Source organism: Myotis davidii, unplaced genomic scaffold, assembly GCF_000327345.1.
Source record: "Myotis davidii unplaced genomic scaffold, ASM32734v1 scaffold570, whole genome shotgun sequence".
Lineage (NCBI taxonomy): Eukaryota > Metazoa > Chordata > Mammalia > Chiroptera > Vespertilionidae > Myotis > Myotis davidii.
Genome location: NW_006283631.1, coordinates 1,449,864 through 1,457,134, shown reverse-complemented (window position 1 = coordinate 1,457,134; position 7,271 = coordinate 1,449,864). Strand labels below are relative to the sequence as shown.

Genomic DNA, 7,271 nt, shown 5'->3' with positions numbered 1-7,271 from the left:
GAAGGGGCTGGCGGGAAGGCTGCGCTGGGAGGGGCCCGGCGGGGGCCGGGCAGAGATGGACCACGTGCCTCCCGAGCTGGGGCGGGGGAGCCCAGAGAATTAGACCGGAGGGGTGGGAAGGGAGGGGCTTGTTGGTCCCAGCTCTAGGGGCCGGCGCAAGCATCTGGGGTACAAGATAGAAGCCGAGTTAAAGTACGTTCTTCTGTGTTGCCCCCTCTCTTCCAGGGCATTACTTGCGCGCTCCGCTAGCTTTGCAGGAAGTGGAAGCTGCGCCTCGGCTTCTCGCCGGGTCGGAACACCCCCTTGGTCCTGGTCCTGGTCCTGGTGCTGGTCCTGGTCCCATTACTTAGCTCCGTTACCAGGCAAGGGGTGCCTGCCTTCCGAGGGCCGGGCCTGGGGCCTGGGGCCTGGGCTGGCCATGGTGACGCGTTCCGGAGGTGCTGCGGGAAGCGGAGGGACGGTGGGCGGAAAATGACGCGTTCGGCAGATCTGATTCATCCCCTCTGACCAAGTCCCCGCAACAGGTAGAAACTTGGGAAGCACTGATGATCACCCACTAGGCATTTCGTTCTGGAAAGTTAAAGTGGCCACTTGGCCGCCGAGCACTAAGTTCCGTAAGGCGGGGACCGTAGCACCTGACAGTAACGAAATATTTTTAACTGTTGAGAAGGGAAATACATTCCATGGATTTACGTCTTTATCAGGAATGTTATTGCCAGAGGTAGAAATAAAACAAACTACGAAAGAACGTACTCACATATCTCAGAAAATGGGAGAAATGGTTAAAAATATATTTAAGTACCAACTAATAACACTTAAAATGTGCAGGAAAGCGAGGTAGTCAGCAGCAGCTGAGGTCGGGAGGAAAGTGTGTGTGTGTGTGTGTGTGTGTGTGTGTGTGTGCCTGTGCGCGCGCGCGTGTGCTTGTGTATGTATGCACATGGTGCCTGTGTGTGCGCGTGCACGCATGTGTGTGTGCATGTGTGCGTGTGCGTGCACGTGTGTGCGCGCGCTCGGGGATGTGTTTAAATTTGGCGAGTTAGGGAGGGGAAGAAGACTCAAATTTAAACTCCTTTGTGAACTTTTACTCCTCGTCCCCTTCTCTCCCAGTTTAATGATATATATGACAACGTGCAGAGATAAAACGTTTAACATCAGAATAATACCTTTAAAGTCGATATTTTTAAATATATATATTTTATTGATTTTTTACAGAGAGGAAGGGAGAGGGAGAGAGAGTTAGAAACATCGATGAGAGAGAAACATTAATCAGCTGCCTCCTGCACACTCCCTACTGGGGATGTACCTGCAACCAAGATACATGCCTTTGACCGGAATCGAACCTGGGACCCTTAGAGTCCGAAGGACGACAACTCTATCCACTGAGCCAAACCAGTCAGGGCAAGTCCTGGATATTTTTTTATACTTTGAGCTACCTAGGCAAACAGAAGCTGTATCTGGAAGTAATTCACACTGAAGGTTAGCTTGAAAGTAAATTCAGTGCTGATTTTAAATTTAAATGATGTTTATTATAAATCTTTATAACCCAGAGTCATTTAATTGAAGTAATATTGCACACTGGAGCACTGATGTTTTCAAAATGTGTTAAGGATAAGAAAATTCAGTGGAAAAGCTGGAATATGTGTGTTCCACCAACATGGATTTTGTCATGTGCAGAATTCAAGAAAACAAATGACTAGTGAATTCCTACCCTATAATTAGAAGTTCTCTCGCTAACATGGGTGTATAGACAAATATTTTGTACTTTTTGGAATAAATTCCATGATAGCTCTCATGATAAATGCTATTAAATTGTCTACCATTATATGTCTTCAAGTCTCCCAGCTACAACTGATTGTCTCTGATGATTAAATGACAATGGAGCTTCGCTGCAGAATACTCTTAAAAGAAGGGTGTGACCACAGTGACCTACTGAGAAAGATGCAAAACAAACAGGAAATAACCACAACGTGTAATTTCAGGTTTTGTTTTTTTTAATTATTTGTTTAATGTCTAAGGCAGTGGTTCTCAACTTTTTTTGGCCATGCCCCACCTAAGCATCTCTAAAATCCTGAGGCCCCCCCACCCCCCCGTGACATATAATTCTTATTATTCAAAAAGTGATACTGTATATGAGGCCTCTAGAACCATAAGAAATGCAAAAAAATTCACTGTTAATAACTCATTCTCAAATTGCTCCCCTTAAAAATCAAATTGCTCTCCTGTGGGGCATGTGCCCCACGTTGAGAACCACTGGTCTAAGGCCTATCTTCCTCTCTAGGCAATAAGCTCTCTGAAATCAAAAACCATATTTGTTTTCTATGTGTACCCAGCACGTGGTAGTACATGGCACATTGTATGTCCTCTGTGACTATTTGTCAAATGCAAGACCTGACTCTAAGCTACTCTGAGTGTATGTTCCATAAGTTTAAAAACAGGCTAATACTTCTTGATTCAAAATGTGGATTGAGTTGTTACTGGTTCTAATTTACACTGGGTTCCTTCTAAGAATTCTTAATTTGGTATCATGCTCATTCCAGGGTTAAGGTTCAGGGAGTAGACCAAACATGGGTTTCAGTGCAAAACCCCCCATTCCCACTACATGTTTAAAAGTAGTGGTGACACACTTTGCTAAGATGAACAATTATCCTTAATTATAATGGTTAGGTAGTCTGTTTGCTGGCCTAAATTTTTCATTTGAAATTAGCATGTTTTTCCATCCAGTTTACCTGTTTGGTGGTTATACTTCCAGTTGTTCTAGATAGAAGATACATAATTTATCAGAGGAGTAAGGAAGTTCATCCAGGAGTTGGTTATAGCTCTAAATGCAGATTGGCAACCTAATTGGCATTATAAGGTAGCTCTAACTGTAGTTTGGAGATTTCAAAAATTCAATTTGCTGAATTAAGAAGGTAGTAGTAGTAGTATTCAGTCATAGATATCATATTTACATGGACTATTTAACAAATGCTCCTTGTATATATGAAACAATTATAAACAAACACTATAAAACCTATACAGGCATACCTCAGCAATATTGTGGACTTGGTTACAGACCACTGTAATAAAGCAATTATCACAATAAAGCAAGTAAATTTTTCTTTTTTGCTGGTGGAGGGTCTTGCCTTTAATTTGTAAAAAACGCAACACCTGTGAAGTGAAATAAAGTGAAAGACGGATAAAAGGAGGTTTGCCTGTATATGAGACCTGCTTTCAAATAGATGTTCATATCCTGAGTTGTTACTACTTTGGTATAAGAAAAGTCTAAAGTATTATGAAGATAACTAGAAGAAGCCTGATGCACGAAAAATTGTGCAAGAGTTGGCCTTCCCGCCAGTACCGGTTTGGCTCAGTGGATAGAGCGTTGGCCTGTGGACTGAAAGGTCCCAGGTTCGATTCTGGTCAGGGGCATGTACCTTGGTTGCGGGCACATCCCCAGTGGGGGGTGTGCAGGAGGCAGCTGAGCGATGTTTCTAGCTCTGTATCTCTCTCCTTTCCTCTCTGTAAAAAATCAATAAAATATATTTTTTTAAAAAAGAGTTGGCCTTCCTTCCCCCAGCTGCCAGCACCTGGGCTGGCTTCCCTGGGGGCCCAGCTTCGTCAGGAAGGACGTCTGGAATGACGTCTGGATGACATCCAGTTATTACCCTTTTATTATTATAGATTGCTTTCAATGTGTCACAAAATTCTCTTAGAGTCACTTTTCTGAATAAAGAAACTTTCTGTGTTCTGTAGGAGAGATTTGTGAGAGCAAGATTTGTGAAGTTTTACACTGGATTTTAGTTGAACAAATGTAACTTCAAAAAATTATAATTGATAATTATTTCACTTAAGCAGTTTGAAGCACTCTCATGATGTGTACATTAAATTGAAGATTATGAAATCCCTCTCTATCTGGACTATGAATCTTACAGTTTCTGTCACTGTTTGGGGGATTATATATGATTTCTTGAGCAAAACTCTAGAATTATTTGCTGAAACAAAAAGCAATTTTATATGTTGCTAACTCTTACTAAAATGTAATTGTGTTTTTTATAGTTGGACTGGTTCTTTTTTTAAGATAAAAACATTGGGCCTTTGGTAATATAGTATACCTTTATTTTCTTAGGAAAATATAGTCGATCAATTATTGGGGACTTCATTTCTTCTTCTTTTTTTTAAAAATATATTTTATTGAGTTTTTTTATAGAGAGGAAAGGAGAGAGAGAGAGAGTTAGAAACATCGATGAGAGAGAAACATCGACCAGCTGCCTCCTGCACACTCCCCACTGGGGATGTGCCTGCAACCAAGGTACATGCCCTTGACCGGAATCGAACCTGGGACCTCTCAGTCCGCAGGCCGACGCTCTATCCTCTGAGCCAAACCGGTTTCGGCATTTATTCTTCTTCATCGTTAAAAATTTTTGGCTTACAACTTGAGGGGCCTGGGAAAAATTACTTTATTTTGAGTGAAGTACCTGAATGGTAAGAGATGATGATTTAAAAGTCTAGCTGTTGATATTAATGTCATTGAAATAGATGAACCACTTAGTTTTTCTTTGACTTAGTTTTTTCAAGCTTAGTTTTGACTAATTAATTGGAGAAAAACATAATTTATGTGTACAAATTATTGGTTGATATCTGTTTTTATTGCTACTAGGCAAACAAGCATAGATTTTCAAAAGCTTTTTTTACTTGCTTTTTATTTGGGCCTAAAATATTGGAAAATGAGAGGATATACTATTCATTTTTAATTTTTAAAATATAAATACCATAGAAGGAGCAACTTAAGAAGCCAAATAGTCAAGGAGACTGATCACATGACCTAGAGCAGTGTTTCTCAAACAGAGAATCTCTTAGAACTAGATGTTTGTAAGTGTTCCTTAAAAAAATTTCCTTGGTCTAACAATTTGGGGCACTCTGAGACATTAGTGTTAAGTAGAACACAATTTGAAAACAAAATCAGTGAGCCTAGAAAGGTCACTACTGCTCCTCAATTAAAAAATGTTGTGTTACCTCAGAGAGAAGGTGGGGCGGGGGTAAGAGATCAACGAAAGGACTTGTATTAGTATACATGCATATTAGTATAACCAATAGACATGGACACTGGGGCAGTGGGGGCTTGTCCGGGGGGGCGGGGGGGGAGCGGCAGGGGGGGAAAAAGGAGACATATGTAATACTTTAAACAATAAAAAAAAAATCAAGTGCTGGACACAGAATTGGTCATGGTCCCTGCTCAGTAGGTTTTGAGATCTATGATGCGAACCTGATTTTCTTTCTGCTCAGACTCTATATCAGAGCACACACTTGACAGGAACTTGTTTGCTATTGCTAAGATCTGCTCTGTGCCCTGATATCTACTGAAAGAAAGTCCACAGTCTTTTGAAAAACCAGGGCCTTGGGCATGCTGGAAGGGTAGGCACAATAACATATACTTTTATCAAATAAAGGAGAGTTCAAGAATGGAATTCTAATAATGACTTATCTTTTTTGAGTTTACTACTTAATTAAGCTTGTCAGGAATATTTGGAGAGCCAACTTTACTTCTGAATGTGTGTATGTCTAGCACAGTGCCTGGAATATAAGTATTTTTTGGACGATAGAACAAATAAAAAATATATATTTGAAATAAAGCATTCTATGTCAACAATAAAAAAAATGTGTTAATAGCATCAACCAGGTATAGTGACTTACAGATGGGTGGTATTGCAAAAGTTTCCTTACAGATTAGTTCTTTGAAATATGTAAGAACATGGTCATGACCAAGGGTAGATATTCAGGTTAGCCCACAAAGGCTTATTTAATTGTAAGTACTTATATGAACATCCTAGAACCTAGTCACAAAAATATGGCAATATTCCCACGAGGAAAATATTTAGATTTACAACTTTTGTCAGCAGGAGTACACCCCATGTCTTTGTTATTTGTATTTCTGCTATTATATAACAGATAACCAGGAATTGTGTTGGTGATGAAGTTACCAAGATTACATTGTTCCTTACACCTAGAATTCCAGGGATCAAATATTTTACAAAGTCATACCTGACCTGATGTCATAGGAAGCTGGCCTAGCCCTCACCAGTCAGGCTCCCATGGTTTCCAGTAGCCACACTGGTAGAGGAACGTTAGAATTCTAGTGACTGGGAAATAAGGAACTGGGGAGTAGAAGGGTTATAAATCCCAAGTATTCTCTTGCCCCAATATTCTCACTTCAGGCAAACTCCTTACCCCTATCTTTAAAAACAAAAATACCCTCAGTCAGCCCCCAACCCCCCTGGTAGCATCTCGTATAACTATAGTACACTGTCACAACCAGGAAATTGATATTGATGCAATCCATAGAGCTTATTTAGAGGGGAGGGAGGACATTAGAATGTAAAGAAAGTATCAGGGGTTGCCTATATACTGGAACCTCTGATAACCCTATGCTTTATGAGAAAGAGTTTTATGACAGTAATAATAATTATTACCACATATTGAGTACCTACCATATTCTCAGTCTAAGTGTTTTATCTGTGTGAATTATTTTGTTATTGTTATTTGTATTTCTATTATTATAAACAGATAACAAGTATGGAGCAATTATGTGGTAGAAAACCTTCTAAGCAATGGATATACATTAACTCATTGAATCCTCACAAGTATATTATGACTCACTTTACAGATGAGAAATTCAAAACAGATTTGGTAATTTGCCCAAGATCACACAGTAAATACAAGAGCTGACATTTGAACTGGGTCTGACACCAGAGCCAGCACTCCTGATTACTATGTAGGTACATAAATTTCAGTGTTCATGGTAACCTTTCAAGATAGGTATGATCACGTCCATTTCCTAAATGAGGAACCTGAGCTGCAGAGAGGCTAAGCAACTTGCTCAAGACCCTACACAATGAACGAGTGCTAGAGCCCCAGTTTGATTCCAGGCCTGACTAACAGCAGAACCCTCACCATTTTTAGTTGACCATTGCTATGGACTGAATGTTTATGTACCCCCTCCCCTCAAAATCATATGTTGAAACATCATCCCCAATGTGAGGGTGTTTGGAGTAGGGCACCACATCAGCCATCGCCTTGAACTTGAACTTCTTAGCCTGAAGAATGTGAGAAAGAAATTTCTGTTTTTAAGCCACCCAGTCTATGGTATTTTGTTATAGCAGCCTGAACAGACAGAACAATTATACTGCCTGACTGGCCTGTAACAGATCTGTGCTGGACCTCTGTGATATTGTGATTTATATAAAGAAATGTATATTTGGTCTTCTTCCATGGTTTCTTGCACATAGCATCTA

General features: G+C 40.2%; 2 long non-coding RNA genes across 2 annotated transcripts in view; both read left to right on the top strand.

Annotated features, from left to right (window-relative positions):
- The first annotated feature begins 6 nt into the window (after window positions 1–6).
- On the top strand, window positions 7–4,149 carry LOC107183440. The gene is made up of 3 exons (XR_001514227.1): window positions 7–524; window positions 1,838–1,982; window positions 4,109–4,149. It is a non-coding gene; the product is annotated as an uncharacterized LOC107183440 (long non-coding RNA).
- A 231-nt stretch (window positions 4,150–4,380) lies between these two features.
- The window catches only part of LOC107183437, a 12,622-nt gene continuing 9,731 nt past the window's right edge, over window positions 4,381–7,271 (top strand). The window contains exons 1-2 of the long non-coding RNA XR_001514226.1: window positions 4,381–4,464; window positions 6,644–6,755. This is a non-coding gene — a long non-coding RNA (uncharacterized LOC107183437). The remainder of the gene's footprint in view (window positions 4,465–6,643; window positions 6,756–7,271) is intronic.